Genomic DNA, 19,317 nt, shown 5'->3' with positions numbered 1-19,317 from the left:
CTGAATCCTGTAAAAAATCCAAAGTTTCTATCCATGAAACAGGAAGGTTCCAGGTAGAATAGTTGAATCTGTAGCATAGTGCTATATCTCAAAGCCTTTGGTCTTCATGACAGCCAGGTGGTAGAGGTAGAAGTAATTTCCCCAACCTAGCAGATTCAGTGGCAGTGAGGAGAAGTGAAATCAGCTACTGTTGATAATCATGAATTTCTTGATTCCCAAGGGATATAGGTGAAGTGCATGACCTCCTTAGAAAGAATTTCACTGGAGTTGTGTAAGATCTTCCAGAAGTAAAATTGTAGGTAAATAGGTAATAAAACTTTCTCATTGCTGGTGTCTGCAAAGCTTACACAGATTAAGATGATACTGTCAACTGCTGCTGAACTTTGAATCCATCTAACTAGGGAAATCAACTTATCTGGGTTTGAGAGACTTGCTGTAATTTACCATAGTTCAAGCATGCTTTACTCTGACTCTAGGGAGCTCTGTCTTTCCTGTGGATGGATGGAAATTGTTCCACATAGACTATAATTTGTAGGATGGCTTGAGCCAATCCAGCCACTTACTGTCACTAAAAATGGAGATCTTGCTCTTTATACCGGCTCTGATATTCGTCACGCCTCTCTGAGCCAGTTTAACTACCTCATGTAGCAGGGAACTGACCCAGCAGAAAAATTTAGGTGATCTTCTGCTGGACTAATAGGTTAAATGTGATCATAAAGGGCTTTGGTAGGCACTGGGCTGCCATACTGGAGGGGATGGGATGCTGGTCAGTGGTGTATTCAAAGGGAGAAAGAAGGACAGGAGGCAGGAAAAGGGGTGGGGGGGCTGTTGCAGTGATAGCAGGACAGGCTGAGATGTGTATTTGAAATGTGTTGCATGAAGCTGTTACGTTCTGACACCATAAACCTTTTCTGTGCTTTGAGCATGCTGTAGAATAGCTGTAGTTTAACTGAGAATGAGCTGCAGAGGGCATGAGCTGGTTTCCCAGAGCTGAAGCCTTTGGCGGTGCTGGCTGTTCTACACAGAAGGTTAACTATTTTAACAGTACTTGACAAATAAAACGTCAGTGAAGAAACAAAGTTTCGGAGGGATGTGGAACGAGGTCAGCTATAGCAAATAGCAAATAAACTGAGTGAGGGAAGAAAGGAATGGATGGAAAAAATTGTTTTGCTCTTTGTGAAATGAAAGGAGTGACCTCCTTGCAGCCTACAACTTCCTTAAGGCAGGCAGTGGACGGGGGGGTGCTGATCTCCTCTCTCTGGTGACCAGTGATAGATTGATCGAGGCGATGCAATGAAGCTGCATCAGGGGAAGTTCAGATTGGACATTAGGAGAAGGTTCTTCACTGAGAGGGTGGTCGGTCACTGCAACAGGCTCCCCGGGGAAGCGGTCATGGCACCAAGCCTGCCAGAGTTCAGGGAGTGTCTGGATGATGCTCTTAGTCATATGGTTTGGTTTTAGGTAGACCTGCGAGGACCAGGGAGTTGGACTCTCTGATCTTTATGGGTTCTTTCCAACTTGAAATATTCCACGATTCTATGAAAGGTTTTATTTCCAAACTTATTAACTGAGTCACCAGAAACTTCTTGTTTTGAAATTTTTTATCTGACTTAAATGCTTAAAAAGAAAGTTAAAAAAGCTTTTAGAAAATATGTACTATAAACCAATGTGTATCAAAGCATTTTTGTTTGGTAAGAAATGAAGTTTCCAGATTGACTGAAAACAGTTTTTCTTTCCACAAAAGAAAAGGGAAAATGTTGTTTTGTCTATCTTATAGCCCTTAGTTAAGTGGTATAGCTATGGGCATTTCATACTGGTTTCTGCTTTTTGTGTAGTAGATCAGTGGTCTCCAAACTTTTTTGATTGTGCACCCCATCAGTAAAGTATTTTGAACATACACACACAATTTATTTATATTTGTTTATAAATTAGATACATGTGCTACTGTACTCAAGTATTATGTACTTTATAAAACGTGCACAAAAATAGAAATTAAAAAGGATGAGATAAGGATGAAGTAAACAGTATTTTAATTTTTTAAAGTTTATTAATGGCACAAAAATATTTTCTTCCTACACCACAATGAATTGCCTTGCACACACCCCACTTTGTAGACCACTGGTGCAGATAATCCATTTAAAGATTCTCAAAATCCATAGGAATGTGGAAGGTAGTGGCTTACTGCTGCAGAGTTTTCTGTTCTGCCAGGTTTGGTTCTTCTGTTGAATTAGCAGCCAAGCAGTCACATTCAGATATTTGCTGAAGACAATGTTGAAAAGAGGGGGAAAGAAGAATAAAAAAATCTCTGAATGTGAGAAAACATGGCTGAGTGGAAGGGTGGGAAGGAGTTAGAACTGAGTATAAGAAACCTGACTTTGATGCAGATGAAACTGTCATGAAACAAGGAAACAGACTTGAAAGAGGGCTGTATAGCTGGAGAGGAAGCTGTGGTGTCTTGTAATAACTGAGTCAGATCCTGTTAGTTGCCAAGGAGTAATACTGAAGACCAAACAAAGTAAGTCAGTGTATTACTCCTGGCCTACATGACGTACTGCTTTGCAAGGGTTACTAAATTGGCTAAACTGTGCTCCCATGTCACACTTAAAGGTTTAGCATCTGTAATAGTTACGTTGTTACATCATGTCAAGATATCAGATGTAGCTGTGACTTCTTTAGTGCTGTTTGCAAGCTGTGTGGGGCCAGAACATTTTGCACATTCTGTGGGGAGTGTGAAACCTGATGCTTATCACCACAGCTATAAAATGAGGAGAATGCTAATTTCGTATTCAAGGCCTCTCACTGCATAGACACAAGCAAATAGCAGACCCTCCCAGGCTGGCTGCTTGATCCTGTTCTTTAGTCTTGTCATCAAGCTGGCATAAGTCAGCTGTAGGTAAAGCAGTAAACCTGCTTGGATTTTAAGGAGACAAATCATGAAAATACTTCAGGCCTGTCTAGGAGCCTTGTGAGAACCAGACTAGGGATGTCTTTCTCACTGTCTACAGAGATGACTACCATGTGTCACCATATGCTGCGCTCCTAGACTGTCTCCTGGCAACTTATGCTAGGTTGGAGTGATGCTGAGCTAGGGACTAGTGGAATGGAGGGATAGTCCTATCAAAATAGGAGCAAAGGCTAAATGACACAGTGCCTTCGCATATCCAGTTGATTCCCCTTATACTGTTGCTCTGTGTGCACCAAGATGGAAGCAGCAATGTAAGTGGGCCTTGTGTGTGCTTTATTGGAAATCTGCCTGGTTAGAGGCTGATGCATGTTGCATGCAGCGAGTTAAGTTGGGCACGTAGTCTTGAACTTGCTGGATTCTAACTTCTTACGCTGTAATTTCCCTTTGCCTTCAGTTTCCTTGCTTACCAAATAAGGGCTCTACTTGCAATCCTCAAAAGAGAAAACTCAAAAAGCACCTGACATTACTGTGTGGAAGAAATAGCAGCAGCATCACATGTGCGTGTGGTGCACAGCTGATACCAAGATTATAGGCCTGAACCTTTGCACAAAAGTGATGTCTTAAGTGCCTAGTTGTGTGATCCCAAGTCACGGAGTCAGAACAACCTCACAGGTTACCAGCTGCATAGCAGAAGGCTGGCAGTAAGTGATAAATCAACCTGCTCCAGTTGCAGAGGAATGTGTTTGCCCAAATTATCTGTTTATGGTTAAAGCAGCTAGGGGCTATCAGATACCATGGGTCATGTAGCTGCTATAATTGGACTGTTTTGGATCATGTGACAATTTCTTAATTCATCTTCACACTATTAATATTTAAAGCCTGCAGTATTCTTGTATAAGTAGTTCAATTTCTAGAAGAGAAGAGTTAATAATTTACCTGTGTGTTTTTATTTTGCTTTTGCTTCAGATCTTAAATCATAAGCAAATAATTGCTTTGTGGACTGAACAATGGTGGAAGAGAAGTGGTAGAATTCATCGGTGAAGGATTTGCTGTCTCTTCTCTTGGAGGTTTTCCACAAGCACTAAAGGCATCCATAAAGAAGTGCTTTGAAGACTACATGAGCTGTTTCCAGTGCCTGTTTTTCTTTTCTAGTGTCACTGCATGAAGATAAATAGGCCAAATCATGGACAAAATCTTTTGCATTGTTTTGTGTAGGATTTTAACGAACTAACACAAAATGTATGAGCTAAGACCTCTTTTATAATTGATATTTAGAGATTAACAAAGTCACATCCATTTGCATGAATGTGGATAAACTGAAAACTAATCAGCTTTCTATGCAATTTTGGATCAGCCCCATTGTACAGTCAGAAGAAAGATGTTTGATCCTTCAGCAGATCCAGATGGATGGAAGTTTGCATTTGCTAGTCTCGGTTCTCTAGCAGGAACTCAATGCTCCAGTCAAATATTCTCCAAGGTAGCTATCACCTAGAGTTGGCAGAAGACTGGCAAACTGGTCATCTCCTGATGGTGGTTGACTTTGTGATAAAGCTACAATTCAGTTGCATTGGAACAAAGCTGCTGCTATTAGCAGTATTTTTGGTTTTTACCTAGAATTTTTTTATATTTTTTGCACTTTTAGTTTTTTTGTCTTTTTAGCTTCTGTTTCACATTATTCTAAGATAATGTCAACCTACGCATTTTTAAAGAATAATATATGTTTTTAGGTTGTTTGTGACTGAAAAAATAACTTGAAAACTGAGGTAATATATATATACACTGAAGCTTAAAAAGAATCAAAGCGAAAAGAATTCCATGTATTAATGTTTTCAGAACATCAAGCTACGGAGCATGTTTTGTGACTTCTTCATGCTTGTTTATGAAAGCTGAAAGATGTTTCAGTTGATTTTGAACTTGGTATGTGTAAAGGATCATGAAGGTTTGACAATGATAACCAGAGACTGGAAACTCCCCCTTCATCTTCTTTCTTGTTTCAGCTTATGCCCATTATCTCTTGTTCCCCCACCAGGTGCTACTATGAAGAAAGTGTCTCCATCTTCTTGATGATCATCTTGTACATACAGGAAGGCTACTCTTAGGTACTCTTCCAAGGCCTCTTCTCCAGGCTTGCGCAAGTACAGTGCCTTCAGCTTCTCACAGTACAAGTACTCTGACCGTTTTGGTAGCCCTCCACTGAACTTGCTCCAAATTTATTGATGTCTGTCTTCTTGAAGGCGTCCAAAACTGGATGCGATATTCTAAAAGCAGTCTGATGTGTGCTGAGTAAGGGAGATAATCACTACCCTCAATCTACTGACTAAGCTCCTGTTAATACAGCCCAGGATGCTGTTGGCTGCCTTTGCTACCAGGGGACACTGCTGGCTCATGTTTGGCTTGCTGCTTACAGAGATCTCCCTGCTTCTTTTCAGCAGAACTGCTCCCCTGCTAGGCAGACCCTAGCTTGTATTGTTGCTAGTGGATGCTCTTTCCCAGGGCTTTACCCTTGTCTTTTAAAGAAAGTTTTAACCTGCCTAGGTCTCTCTGTCAGCCTAGCCCTTTAACATGTTGACTGATTCTCCCCAATTTGGTGTCATCTGCAAACTTGACAAGACTGCACTGTATCCCCTCCTCCAGACCACCGACGGAGATGTTAAATGGGACCAGCTCCTGCATAGACCATTGTAGTACTCCGCTTGTCTCGGCCATCCAGGTAGAGTACAACCTGTTAGCTACTGCCATCTAAGCCCAATCACCCAACCAGTTCTTCATCTATAGAATCATAGGATGGTTTGGGTTGGAAGAGACCTTTAAAGACTATCTAGTCCAACGCCCCTGCCATGGGCAGAGATATCTTTCACTAGACCAGATTGCTCAAAGCCATGTCCAACCTGGCCTTGAACATTCACAGTAATGGGGCATCCACAACTTCTCATGTCTCGCCGCCCTCATCATAGAAAATGTCATCCTTATGTCCAACCTAAATCTACCCTCTTCCAGTTTAAAACTGTTGCCCTTTGTCCTGTCACTACAGATCTTGGTAAAAAGACTTTCTCTGTTTCTTATAAGCCACCTTTGTGTATTGAAAGGCTACAATGAGATCTCTCCGAAGCCTTCTCTTCTCCATGCTGAACAACCCCAAGGCTTTTGGCCTTTCTTTGTAGGAGAGATGTTCCAGCCCTCTAGTCATCTTCATGGCTCTCCTCTGGACCCACTCCAACAGGTCCATGTCTTTCCTGTGCTGGGGACAATATTCCAAGTGGAGTCTCACAAGAGTGCAGTCAAGGAGATGATCACCTCCCTTGACCTGATGGTCATATTTCTTTTGATGCAGCCCAGGATACAATTGGGTTTTTGGGCTGCAAGTGCACATTGCTGGCTCATATCTAATTTTTTGTCCACCAGTATATCCAAGTACTTTTCCACAGGGCTGCTCTCAATCCATTCATCCCCCACCCTGTATTGATATTGGAGACTGACTTGACCCATGTGCAAGACCTTGCACTTGGCCTTGTTGAACTTCATAAGGTGCACGTGGGCTCACTTTTCAAGCTGATCTAGGTCCCTCTGGATGGCATCCCTTCCTTCAAGTGTATCAACTGCACCACTCAGCTTGGTGTCATCTGCAAACTTGCTGAGGGTGCACTTAATCCTACTATCTATGTCATTGAGGAAGATGTTAAATAGTACCAGTGCGGACCCTCAGGGGATACCACTCACTATTGGTTTCCACTTGGACACTGAGCCATTGACTGTCATTCTTTGGATGTGGCCATTCAGCCAATTCCTTATCCATCCAACAGTCCATCAAGTTCACCCATTCAAGCCATAATGTTCTAACTTGCATGCAGAAATATTGTGGGAGATGGCATCAAAAGCTGTGCTAAAGACAAGGTATAAAAATGCTGCTTTCCCCTCATCCATAGATCTAGTTATTTCTTCATTATAGAAGGCAATTGGGATGGGTAGGCATGATTTACCCTTAGTTAAATGTATGCTGACTGTTCCCAACCAGTTTCTTCTTCTTGAGCCCACAAATGTGTCCCAAGTGGACCAGCTCCATGATTCTTCCAGGGTCAGTGAAACTGATCAGTCTGTAGATCCTCAGGTGACCTTTTGGTGCTTTTTAAAAGTAGATGCACCTTTTCTAGATTTTTCTGGGCTAGTCAGGGACTTCCTCAATCTCCATGACTTTTTAAAGGTGGTAACACTCAGAGTGACATCAGCTAGCTGTCATAGCACCCTTGAATACATCTGATCAAGTCCTATGGACTGGTGTGGATCAAGTAATCCTTGACTTCTGGTAGTTTTTCTTGAGCCCTTTAACAAGGTCTCATGGGCTCTGTGGTTAGTAAATGAGGACTGAGGCAAGGAACACATCAAGTAACTACGCCTTCTCTGTCTGATATCCTTACATCACACACCCCCCCTCCCCCCCCCCATGAAGAGATGGGCCTATGTTTTCCTCCTTTTTTTCCTTTGCAGTTAATGTAGCAGCAGATGCAGCTCTTGTTGCCCTTGATGTCCTTTGCAAGTCTAAATATAGCTGAGCCTTGGCTTTCCTGACACCATGCTTACCTGCCTGGGCAGTGTTCCTAAATTCCTCCATTGTAGCCTACCCCTGCCTCCGCATCAAGTATAAGCAATTTTTGCACGGGAGCCCTGTTGAGAGCTCCCTACTTAGCTAAGTTGATCTTCTGATTTGTCTGCTTGTTTTTGTGACTATGGGGATGGCCTGTGCTCATGCTTGGAGAAAGTCCTTCTTAAAGGCCTGATGGGTCTCTTGAGCTCCTTTGCTCTTTGGAACTGTGTCCCATGAGATCCTGCCTACCATATTCCCAAATAAGTGGAAATTTGGTCTCTGAAAGCACAGGGCCTGTACTCTGATGCTTACCTTCCTCACTCCTCTCAGGATCTGGAGCTCTTTCTTGGTCACTACAGCCAAAGCAGCCATTTGTGAACACATCTCCATCCAGTCCTCTTCTGTTAGTGAGGAGCAGATACAGCTGCACATCAGCCCTTGCTGGTGCATGCCTGTGTGAAGCAGTTGTCCCTGATGCTGCCCAGAAATCTTCTTGACTGTTTGAATTGTTGAGTTGTCTTTCCAGCAGATGTCAGAAGTTCCCCCATATGTGCCAGAGTCTGTGAGTCAGAGACTTCTTTGAGCTGTTTAGAGGAGCCTTTACCTCCTTCCTTACCTTCATCTGGTCGCCTGTAGTGTGCTGCAACCATGTCATTATCCCTACTGGCCTTTCCTGGGGTCGTGACTCTCAAGCTGTCAGCCAGCCTGTCACCTGCTCTGTATCAGAGCTCTGTACATTCAAGCCACTTTCTCACAGAGGCAGCCTCTCTGCTCCTCCTCCCTCCATGACTTTCCTGTAAAGCTTCTACACATCCCTGCAGTGCTCCTGTCATGCAAGCTGATTCACCATGTCTCAATTATTCCAACAATGTTGTAGTTCTGTGAACTTGTGGAGAACTGTAATTCTTCCTGCTTGCTTTCCGTGCTGCATGCGTTTGTGCTTGTACCTTCATGCCTCCTTCTGCCAAATTTTTTTTTCCTCTGAGTTATATTTTGTTCCTGTCACTCTGTATTCTTTACTTTGGACCCCTATCCACTACTACTTAACTAACAGCAGTTACTAACAGTATGATAAGCGTCACAGGTAACTGTGACCATGCCCATACTGTGTCCTGTCGTAGGAACTACAGACCTTGCAGAAAACTTGAGATCTTTCCTTATTGCTACACATACCATTTAGATGTTTATTCCCACTCACACAATTTAGTTTGTTCTTTGCAGCTGCAGTGCAGAAGTGTCCAACAATCTTTTGTGAGAGCTAGACCACCTTACCTCTACATCTGTCTGTAAATATTTGTTCATAATTTATTAAAAAAAACCCTTAAGATGTAAAAAACTTTGCCATATTTTTTTTACCTACACCTTCTATTTAACCTTAAGTCAGCAACTGATCCCCAAAATACTCTTTAACCTAAAGTGATTTATTTTATGTATATATTTTTAAGTCAGCTCCTGAGCCAAGCGTCCTTCTCCATTGCACCATCAACAGGTTTATCAGGATGATACTGTATATTTCTTAGGAACTTTTTAACAAGTTTCCACACAAAGATGTCCTTTGTCATATATATTGTGGTAAGGGTAAACCTGTAACTTATTCTCTTGCTTGAACAAAGGCTTGTTTTCTGTTATTAATATGAGAAGTAAAGGTGAAAAATATGTTTGGAGGAACTGGCTGAAATTGCTCCCCAAAACTATACCAGTTCATCTGATACACTGCATTCATCTTGTGCAATTTAATGCTAAACAGCATGCAAAAGTCTCACAGGGTGTGATTTTGAAGATTCCTTGACACCAGATATCGACTTTGTTTGCAAAGCAAAAAGCAACAGTCTTCAAAAATAGTAAGCAGTTGTGGTTAATTAACCACAGTTGCCAGAAGTGTTCAGCATAATTCATGGAATTTTTGAGCTTTATCAGAAGTAGAAAAACCCACTTACATGGCGGGCTGATCTAAAACCAATAACCACAGGCTCTACAGTGTCTCGCTGCCTGCTTTCACCCGCTTTGCATGGTGTCTGCTGTGCGTGAGAAACTTTTGCTGCACTGGTAGAAGTATACACTTTGCAGTTTTCAAAGCAAGAGTGAAGCTCAGGGCTTTTTTTTTAATTGATATTGCTGTTTCTTTGGTTTTTATGATAGGTAGATTTTTAATTTTTTTTTCTGTAGGGATGTGAAGCCAGACATTTGGGAGAATAAATTGACCTGACTTCCTGCTAGTTTTGGTGACAGCATTTGCAATCCCTCTCTCCAAATGTCTCCTGTGCAATAAAGAAGGATAAAAATTTTTTTTCCTTGAAAAATTTGTGTCCAGTCTTTTCTTGCAGTGAATGCAAAAATGGGCAGTTTTCAATAGCAAAGAGCAGAAGTTCACTGGAGATGCTAACAGTTACTTTTGGTTTGTGTACAACTTGAGTCCAGGAAATGCTGACTGTATTCCAGGAAGCGAGCCTGCCCTCCGACACCCCGGAGTCCTCGCTCATGCTGACGTTGAGACCTGATTGTTGCTAATAACAAACTCACAGTGAGTAGAAGCTGCTGCTAAGTACTTGTGCTCACAAGACACATCCCAATTGATTCCTTGGTCCTGACTCTCCTTTTCTTCATAGTAGCTTTAACCTACAGAAGTAGTGTCTGCAGGAGATTTGCTCCTCATTAATGCCAGAATAAATGAGATCAGAGCTCAAGTGCTGGTGTAGAACTGATTTTATGGATTTTGGGCATCAAACTCATACCACAGTTGTCAAGGCAGCTTTGTGTTGTGCTGACATGCACAGGCTAGATTTTGGTTGTTTGCAAACACCCTGTCCTGGTTGGAAAGTTATGCTGTCCTCACTTTATCGTTGGCTGTGCAACTGTTGGGAACAATCTGTAATAGATTACAATGTGAAAGCAGTCGTGTGAGTCGAAAGAGCCTTCATTGGTACCTAAGAGCTTAGCTTCATAGAGAGCTCCACAGACAGAAGTTTGAGGACTGGCTTCCAGGAGCAGCACTGGAGCAGAAGCTGGGGCCAGCAGGAATGCCAACAGCTGGCATGGTTGTCTTTTGAGCAGACTTGTACCTATGCCTTAAAACCAGGGGCTGATAACACCTGGCAGACTGCAAGGAGGTGATGCACACCCTATATGGCATGCTGCTGCTGGAACACGAAGTTTGCAGTGCTCTTCAAGCAGTAGCAGGCTGATTTACTAACACCCAAAGCAATAAGGGGGAGATAAGCTTGTGTGCTCCCACTGTCTCTGGGTGGAGTTTGAACTGTGGTGTAGATAAAAGGACATGAAACATTTCTATGGACCCTAATGAGCATGTCAACAAAATTCTAAGGAGTTTTAACTTAGAGTTGACCTCAAGGGGACTTTCCTCCTTAAAATGTAGTGAGTAGAATTGACCGTGGCACCATGACGGCCACTGTGGCCACTAGTGCAGACATGGGAGAAATCAGTGTATCCTATGCCCAAGAATGTATCTAAGTTTCTACTTTGTCAAGTCTTATATGATCCAAATATAACACTTGGGTCAAAACTTGGGTATAATGCAGCTTCTGCTTCATCGCTGTCGGATGTCTGAGGACAGGCCTGTGAGTTCCAAAACTTGTCAATTTTTTCTAGCAGTTAGAGACACAAATTGTGCCTCTCTACTTAGAAAAATTCATTGCTAGCCTTCTAAATCTGAAGTTTCTTTCCCATTTAGACTGTTTTCCTCTTCTGTCATATTTAGTTGTGCTTGTTTGCCATTCATCTTCATTGGGGGATTCAGTGCTTTTTGAGTATGCATTATTGGTCCTTATTTGGTTCCTGGGGGAGAGGGGGGAGAAGAAAGTGGAGAGTTGGACCGAGAAGATGGAACAGAGGGGAAAGGAGTGATGAATGGTAGGTGGAGGTAGATACAAGTAAGATCCAAAAACTTTGTGTACAGTACTGCAAAACAGACTGGTTTTTAGGGCTCCATCCCAGAATATCTCTTGAAATGCTTGCCTCATGCTGCAATAAGCTGTGTCTTGCAGTCCTGGCAACAGAGGAGCCATGCCTTTCCATTGATATCAGCATTTCCCTGCTAGTTCTGGTTGAGAATTACATATTCAGAGGTTTCACTTCCAGTTGCAAGTTCTCAGTTTTAAGTGAATGTTAAGCTAACCTAAATAACTAATTTAACTAAACTAATCGAGGAAAGTCTTTGGTGATGATGGTATCCATCACTCAAGCCAGAGGACTGTCGCAGGGAGACAACATTTGAAACGGAGGTGAGAAGCTTTAGGTTCCAGAGTGGCAGCCTGAAGCTCTGTGTGTCTAGCTGGTGTTGCTTTGTTGGGGCAGGACCCGACAGGGTAGGGGATTGTTCCCAGGTTCTTTCTGCTGTGTGGAGAGGGAAGTTTTCTAAGGAAGGCCATTGATTTGGAGGGAGACAAAAAGGCTCCTGAAGATGAATCACCTGTGGATTAGCTGTTTTGCATTAGTAGCTGTAGGAGGTAGGTTGCTGCCTACTTAGACAAAAGATATTTGGAGAGTGTGGGGATGGTTTGTTGCAGAGGTTTTTAAGGGCCAATATTATTTTTTATTCTAGAGGAATTAAAATTGTCAACATTTTATATTATCTTTAGAACATCAGAAAGAGGGGCCTGGACCCTTGGGGGAAATGATCTTAGCAGTATTATCATGGTTTAGGGTAATGCAAGGCGAGCAGGCAGGATGGACCAAAGTTTGGATTTGAGAAGAAAACTATAAGGAACTGGCTGTGGGACTTTGAGGTTGAAGGCCTTTATGGCTGAGGGTCAGCCCATGGGGGTGGGGGACTTTTTCCTTTTTCCTTGTAAAAAGGACCCAGGGATGCTGTGGATCGCATTTCCCATGACAAGTAGACCACTGATGTCCTGTGCTTATGTGCTGGGCTCTGAGGACCCCTTCTACTTCCTATCTCTACCACTTTGCTTTTCCCCTCAACAGCAGGAGGAGAAAAATTTTACCAGGACAGCAGAATTTTAGCACTGAAGAATGAGGTGGGTTCCATGTAGAGTTTCATTGCTCAATGTGCTCACACAGTTGCTAAATTACATCTGCTCTGAAGCATGCCAGCATCCTGAGAGAAGTTCTGCTGGCTTCCAGTAGATGTGGACCTGGTTGGTTTCTGTGGCCGATCTAGCAGGGGAAAAGGTCATGGGAAATAACACTTATTTGTGATCACTGTTATATGATCCCGAAGTTCTGCTGGCTTCCAGTAGATGTGGACCTGGTTGGTTTCTGTGGCCGATCTAGCAGGGGAAAAGGTCATGGGAAATAACACCTAATTTGAGATCACTGTTGTATGATCCCCAAATATGTCAGTGCATGGAATGCAGCCAGACTATTTACTGTTCTTTACTCTGAATCATGAGTTTTGCTCATGATAAAATATGAATGGTTAAATACTTAAGTCCTCCGGTTCAACCCTGCAGTGTATCAACCGGAACTCATTTAATATGCTGTTTCTAATCACTATGGTATCACAGGGGTGACAAGTATATGGTGAATTGAAACACTGTAATCATTAGTAATACGCTCTATATTAGTAGTTATTTATTATTTGATTGTTTTTCAATTCTCTGTTTCTGGACCTAAATAAATTATGGCAGAAGTTCCTTGTAGTGGAAAAATGAAACTTTGAAAGATTAGAGAACACTGAATTAAAGATTTTCTGCACAATCTTCCCATATTCCCCCTGTACTTAATGCATTCTGAAAATCAGCTGATATTTTCAGAGGATTCCTGTTGCTGGTAGTAAATGAATCCTGCTTCTATGTTTAATTTGATTTTTTTGCATTAACTTTGTGTAGTCCCCCGGTGTTCTTTTTTAGGCATAATTCAAGATGTGCTTTAGAGTGATTCACTTTCTTTCAGATGTTTTGGAGTTATAATGTTCACACTATAGCATCTGACTGTTTCACAAACAAATTTTCTGCCCTCCAAGAGAGACGGTAGACTGGTCCCCTTTTTACAGAGGGGCAAACTGACACACAGTGAGATTCACAACCCGGCCTGTCAGATGTATTTACTGATTAGGGAACATACATGACTAAGTCTTGGCTTTCCTGCATGCTTGTGTAGTCTTGGGGCCTTCATATGGTTAAGGGAGAGCTTTGCTCACCTTCAGTTGCAGCTACAAGCTACTAGCAAGACCTTTCGTTGCACATATGGCAACAGGGAATGCACAAACAGCTTCAGCATGGCAATCCGTGTATGAATTCTGTTTGGGTGAGAATCCGTGTGTTTAGGCAGCAGAGAAGATAGGGTTCCCTATGCTCTTGTCCTTCCCTTCTGCTCGAAAGAGAAACAGTGCATTCAGGAGAAAAGCTGTTTATAAATGAGCTGTACAAGCTGGTGCTTTGACTTGTTAGGTAAAGACCAGTGATGTCTGGAAATCTTGTGCTTCATGTGTGTGCAAATGTTTATGTTCTGTATATGTGCATGAATGTTTGTGCATCTGTGTATTGTGCACTGCATGTGCAGGGGAGGGAAGTATGTTGAAGTAGTAGATTATTAGCCTCTTGGTGCACTGGAGCTTTAAGAGTAGAAAGGGTTGAAGTTACTACAGTATTTGCCAGTAGATCAGTGCTTGTGCTGGGCTGTGAACTGTTTGGGGTCCATTTTCCCTAGATGTAGCCGTGTCCACTGAGTTGTGCTGGAGCTGATGTGGGGAGAGGGATGCTTTCACCTACTGAAACAGTAGGATGGTTAAAATCTGGGAAGCTGCTGGTCCAACCCAGATGTTTAGCCAGTGTCTACCTTAAATGTGTATTCAACTAAATGTTTTGCTTTATGTACAGCACGGGGGAGCTCAAACAGCAGTATAGATAACATCCAGTTCTTCAGAAAGGTACTTAACAGCCTTACTGTTGTTTTTGTCTGCCTGCCCACCTCCCACCTACGTTTGCCCTGTTTATGCTGAGGATGTAAAATGTCAGCCTGACAGTTCAAGTGTGGCAAAATATCAAAAAAATGTGAATAATGGGAAGTCTGTAGCTGAGGCTGCCTAACATGACATCACCTGCCATCAAGGAGAAAGCATGGGTCCAAGAGCTTGCTATCCTGTTTCAGCCCCTGGGAGATCCATGAAGATGGATGCATCCTTTTGCCATTACCAGTCTTACCCATTTTAAACTCCTGCCTTAGGAGCAGAGCTCTCTGTGTGTGTATGGACAGGTGTGTGGTGTTACCTAGAAGAGCTATAGGCTCAGGGGGTTATAATTCCAGTCTTCTGATAGAACTCTCTTTTCTTTCATACTGTAAATTTAGGAACTACATGATACTCTACCTGTTTTCTTTTGTTTACATCTCAATTGTCTCCAGATCCTCAGGCTCAGGACAAAGTCCAGTATAATACATTGTTACATGTCTGTGGAGGTGTCATAAGAGTGCTACATTTTATCTCTGAAGATTATTTCTTTGGGATTTCATCTTTTCTGTATTCATCATTTTGTGAGCATCCAAGACACTGGCTCTGTGACACGAGCTGTTTCATCCATAGCATCATTTCTTTCTTCCAGCACATCATAAGGACAGTAAAAGGACAGCAGTTTTGGCACCTGTTCCACTCAGTTTGCCTAACAGTGGTGTTATTCACATTTTGAGCATGTTTCTGTATGTAAAATGTCAGACTTTTCAAAAGCTCTTTGTTAATTTGAGGTGCCTTACGTTCTTAGCATCCAACATTAGACAGGTTAAGGAGCTTGCTGGGATGACATTCTCCAGAATCTGAACTTTCACAGGGAGTTGCATTATCGAAACTGCATCAGTTATATCAAAGTAATAATCTATTACCTTGGGATTGGCTTAAAAATCATAAAACCTTGAAAAGTAAAGAAAGACAAGAAACGGCGTGGGGCTGGAGGACCAATCAAAATAAATACCAGACTGATTCACAAAACTGGCACATCTTGTTTGCAGTGGGTGGGAATTTGGATGCTAGCTCTCTGGCAGAAACACGGCAGAGCTGGACACACAGCTCTTCCCTAGAAATGTTTTCCTGAACTTGACTGCAAGTTCACCCTCTGTGGAAATATTTCCAAGACGAGCCAGCAGGCACCGCTCTAGCATCAGCAATTGCCTGGCTGCCCTGGCATCTATTTGGCGAAGAGCTCCTCGCAGTTTCAGCTCCCTTTTACAGGGGAATGGTTTGGCCTGGAAAGCTCAGGCATGGCCCGAGGGGGCTGTGAGCTGGGCAGTGAGTGGATTTACCCCCTTCCTGACACAGGGAAGGGATTGCCACAAGATTTGTGCTTGGTTACTGCAGGCAGTTCTTGGACTTCTCCTGGGTTTCAGTACACCTAGATGTAGCAATGTAGTGTTACTGGCAGGTAGTTGGTCAGGAGGGAGGTTAATTTTACCAGATTATTATTTAATGCTCTGTGCTTGGAGGTTTCTGGAGAGCTACCTGAGTGGATTTTGAAAGAACTGGGAAAACAGAATTCCTAAGGAAAGGCTTTTGCTTACTGAATTGGATTTTAGCCCTCAGAGCGCCCAGTGACTCGCAGCCAAGTGCCCTTGTGCAAACATAGTTTGTGTACCCCTCAGCCACATCGAGACACGACCTGTTCTAATGTGCTGCTTCGAATACAGCTGCAACCCCCCTGCCCTTCCCTCCACCCTCTGGTCGTACAGGTTTTGATCTCAGACTATTAAAGCAGTGTAAAGCCTGTGTGTTGCAGACTAGCTGTAATTAAATCTCCCAGCCACAGAAGTAGTTTAAACAGGTACAGCTGGAACTGACTGAAATTTTTCTTTACTGCCTTCCAGGCTTAGACCAGAGCGGGGGTCCTGCTGCGTCCCTGGAACAAGTAGGGGAGGGAGCTGTAGGAAGAGGGCAGAGAAGGTACAGCTTTGTCAGCTGTGACCTTTCTGCTCTCTGGACTGAACTGGGACCATTTCCTCTGAGTGCTGACATTTGCCTCAGCCCTGTCCTGCTGCTGCTTTCTTCACCTCCGCTTCACTTCATAATTGCCTTTTGTATTGTTGGTTTACCACACCCATCCCCATGCTCCTTCCCTTCAGCATCTCCTCTCCAGGGATTTCTTTGCATAAACCTGGCCAACACAGGAGCCATTGCTCTGCTTTGTTGCCCAGTCCTTCTTGTTCCTGTCAGTTGGGTCTGTCTCATTTGAGATCTCATGCCACTTATGGCTTCTGTTGAGAAGATGAAAAAGGTATGAGGATCCTCTTCTTTTTTCCTTTTCTTTCCTTTTCTTCTTCCTGTGCAGATCTCCTGGGGTACTCAGTTTCACCTCTCTGGGTTCTCACACCCTGGCTGGGGCTGCAGGAGAGCCAGCTCTTAAACAGCACATCGTTTCTTACTTTGTGCGTCATTGTGTTACTGTGTTTACGCAGTTGTTGCTTGCAAACAGCACTTTGCGAGTTTGGCTTGATTTCCCCTTCCCTCTCCTCTCCTTTGCCCTGTTCTTGCTCTCTTGTCTTTCATTTGTTCCTGGTTTTGTCATGGTCTAAGCTAGACAGACTGGAGACTTTTAGGCTCCTGAAGACCTACATTTCTAATGTAAGAAAACAAGTGGAAAAACACTTAATCTTCAGTCCAAGGGAAAAAATCCTACAGGCTCCTTAATCTAGTACAAAGGCACATAAAGGGCATAAACAGCATTTCTTTTCTTTTGACAGTCATCTTTAAGAGGGGCAAGGGGATGGAGGAAAGACAATTTAATTGATAAAACAAGAAACCAAGAGGTAGGATTCCTGATTTCTGCTCTCGGAGATCTCCTGCCACTTGTTGACTGTCTCACTCGGAGCTTGTCACTTAAATTTTGTGTCAAAGTTTACCTAACTGTTAAAGAATAGCTGTTGCTACATTTTCTCAGGCTCTTGCCTGCAGGAGGTGATTATGGAAAAGGTAACATTTCCCTTTATGGCTGAGCTGCAGTGGATTTAATTTGCAATTTGTTACGAAATAGTAGGTATTTTTTTACCTCCCTTCATTCCCAGGCTGGGGGAACGGGCACAGTGAGTTCCAGAGATAAATGGCGAACCAAATAGTTACAGGCCTGTCTCCTAGGGGTGGCTTGAGGATTAATGGCTGTTTGTACAGCACTACGAGATCCTTAGCTGAAATGTGCTTTTCACTCTGGGGCACTGCGGGCTGGAGGTGATGGGTACCCCCAGGCTCTGGCAGAGGTCAGCACTGGGAGGGCATCAGATCTTTTGAAGCACAGATGCAGCTCCAGGGATATGGCCGGCCAGGCACAGGGGTGAGGTTTATGTTAGACCTGGGAAATGCTTCTGTGTAGGACGGGAAGGTGTGAGGGAGAGCCTGATACCTTCAGACTTGTTGCTTTTAAGCAGGTGTGGCTGCATGGAAGTGAGACTGAGGAATAATATACCCAGCGAATGCTTCTCTAGCCCTCTTTCTGGTCTTTTTATTAATCAGCAGTGTCCCAGCTGGTAAGAAGAAGTCAGTGCTCAGCTGTCACTGATATAAGAAGAAAACAGCTTGAGTTGCCTTTTATGCCAGCCAGAGCCTCCTCCATCTTTTTCCCTTGGGAACCCATGGGTGACCTCCATGGGCTGCATTAAGCCAGAGCACTGCGTTTCAAGTGTTTTGGAGCTAATATGCTGCAAACGACCACAACTCATCTAGACTGGGACATTCACTGTCATTATCCCAGGTGAAGAAACTTTTCTGTCAGGTGCCTACAGCGTCGGAGTCCCAGCCTGGCTTTTACAGCCCTAGAAGGAAGTGCTGAGTTCATTGCTTTCTAATCTTGCCAGGGAGATTTTCAGAGGGGAGGCTGTGCTGTGGGAAGCAGTGTAAGATACGGATGGATCCAGCCAGCTTGCACTTGTTTGAGTCCACAAGCAGCTGCCAAGGGCCAGGCACTCGGGGAAAGTTCTCCCTGTCCCGTGGGAGGAGCACGTGCGTTTGGAAAGATCCTTGAGCACAGCAGCCGCGGGTGGTACAGGAGGGGAGAATTTCTCCCTGGGTCTCAGGAGCCCCTTGGGGTGGTGCAGGGAGCAGTTCAATGCCCCCAGCATTGTCCTAAGCAGGAGCAGCTGGTGGTGCTATGGGCAAGGCTCTTCTGGCACCGAGTTATGAGGGACTCTCAGGGGACTGACTATGTTAGCCACTGCAGTGACCATGGGGGAATGGGACAGGTCAGGTTATGGCTGGGCAGTCTGAACTGTACAGGTGCAGTGAGTCCATCCCAAATCCTTCGCTACTCATCTTGTACTGTGGGGGAAGGTAAAACAGCTTATCTCCTCTCTGCAGCACAAGGTTTCAGGAGAACATTCAGCACCTCAGAGCTACAGATCATCTTCCTTTCTTTTGTTGTCGTCCTGTAAGAGGCGTGTTTTAACCTTCTGTTCATTCAGTGGTCAGCCCACCACGCAGCAGCAGCATACGTATGGCCCTTCATCTGGTAGGACTGAGTTCCTTGTGCTGAATGTTCCCTCCCTAGGATCTTCAACCCCCATTTTGGGTTTGGAGTTGCCATCAATCCATGCCAGTTCCTATCTTGCTAAATCAGTACTCTCTGCAGTATGTCCAACATCTTCCTGCTAAAAAGTCTTTTAAAATGGCTGCTGGGAGTCAGGGACCTCACCAGTGTCAGTATTGTCCATGTAGTTGGGGAGAACTTGCTGGGGAACAGACATGTCATCTGATTTTTGTCAACTCTTTTTTTTTCTTTTTTCTTTTTTTTTTTTCTTTTTCTCTCTTTGAAGCTTTCATTCCCGGTTACGGGTAATGTGGATAAAAGTGTCCATCCCCACCACCCCTGCCTCTGGAGAGCAGCACGCTGAAGAGGAATGAAAGGGCCATAGGAATGCTACACATCATTTTATTATTATGACCTTTAAGGAG

Source organism: Cariama cristata, unplaced genomic scaffold (assembly GCF_000690535.1).
Source record: "Cariama cristata isolate BGI_N322 unplaced genomic scaffold, ASM69053v1 scaffold247, whole genome shotgun sequence".
Lineage (NCBI taxonomy): Eukaryota > Metazoa > Chordata > Aves > Cariamiformes > Cariamidae > Cariama > Cariama cristata.
This window is presented reverse-complemented; position numbering follows the sequence as displayed.